Source organism: Haplochromis burtoni, unplaced genomic scaffold, assembly GCF_018398535.1.
Source record: "Haplochromis burtoni strain Fernald_Lab_line unplaced genomic scaffold, NCSU_Asbu1 Contig_94, whole genome shotgun sequence".
Taxonomy (NCBI): domain Eukaryota; kingdom Metazoa; phylum Chordata; class Actinopteri; order Cichliformes; family Cichlidae; genus Haplochromis; species Haplochromis burtoni.
In genome coordinates this window covers 155,486-156,798 of record NW_024582455.1, presented here as the reverse complement: position 1 = coordinate 156,798, position 1,313 = coordinate 155,486, and positions in this window count along the sequence as shown.

Here is a 1,313-nt window from a genome sequence, read left to right as displayed (position 1 = left end):
TCTGTCTCCCCTGGTCAGCGCTCCCGGCTTTGATTGGTAGAGCGTCTGCACTCAGTAGGCAGCGAGGCGCGCGGATTGGCTGAGACTGAAAACTTTCGTCCTATCACAGACTGTCACAATTCCACTCGGACTGGACAGGACAGGGCTTCAATTCACCAAATCCAAAGCTACGACAGAAACATCTCCAGATTCACTCTTGTGTTGAGTGAACTGCTGAGTGAAAAGTGAGGCAACAAAAGATGATTGACGAGGAATAATTATTTTGTTAAAATTAGCAGGTCACAGAACTATTTTTCACAGAACTACACACTCGGTCCTGAAAAAAGCGCGTCTATTTTATTTTTTTTTGCCTTGTCAAGTAAAAAATATCCAAACACTATTTTAATGCCAAAAATTAATAATAAAGACTTGATGTGCAGACTACAAACTTTAATATTTAGGACTGCACTAAAATCATAAGGCCCCCCACTGCAGCTTAGCCCGCTGAATCTCAGATATGTGTAAGCTTTTCTTGTGAAACATTTGCGTCCTAACGATTACTCCACAAATTCCTGACAGCCTGATGTGTTGCATTGTAGAAAGATTCTTCTGATTTAACTGGTTTGGCACCAAAAACATAATAATTGTTTTATTTTTTTTATTTTCTCGACTCAGTTTTAATGATAAATAACAGGGTCTGTATACTGGGTCTGTCCAGACACACATTTTTCTGTCATCTCTGTTTTCGACTACATTTTATGGTGAATTTTGCTTCAGAAAAAGCTTCAGTCTGACGCAAAACATATGATTTCAGCGTTTTCAGAGCTTTGAGCACCAGTTATTAAAGCAAAGCTACAAGACAACTGTGCGTAATATCGTCTCCAGTGTGTTTTACGCACGTTATGGCTCATGACCTCCAATTTGTTCCCACCCCATGCCCTCACATATGACTCAAATGGTGCTAAAAAAGTGTGCACCTCTAGGAATTTACTGTGGTTTTCAGACTGCAGCACCGACCAGCAGAGAACAGTCTGAAGGGGGACGTGCGCCACAGCAGGATACGACGCCAGGGCGGCCATAAAGCTAGTCTAGCTCTGAGGCACTTTAGAGCCGTATACCCCCCCACACACACACCACCACAAAGGTTATTGTCCAATATTGTCACCACTCAGTAAAGACGATGGGGGGAGACGAGTTGACTCTGTAAATATTCAGCATCCATTCTCCTTTTTCAGGGTGTCGTGGGCCATAGCATCCTTTAGCCTGTGATCAGTCACTGAAGGCAGAGACTCAATTGTGAGCGAAGGTTCGCTTTCCTTCACTGTCTAGATGAA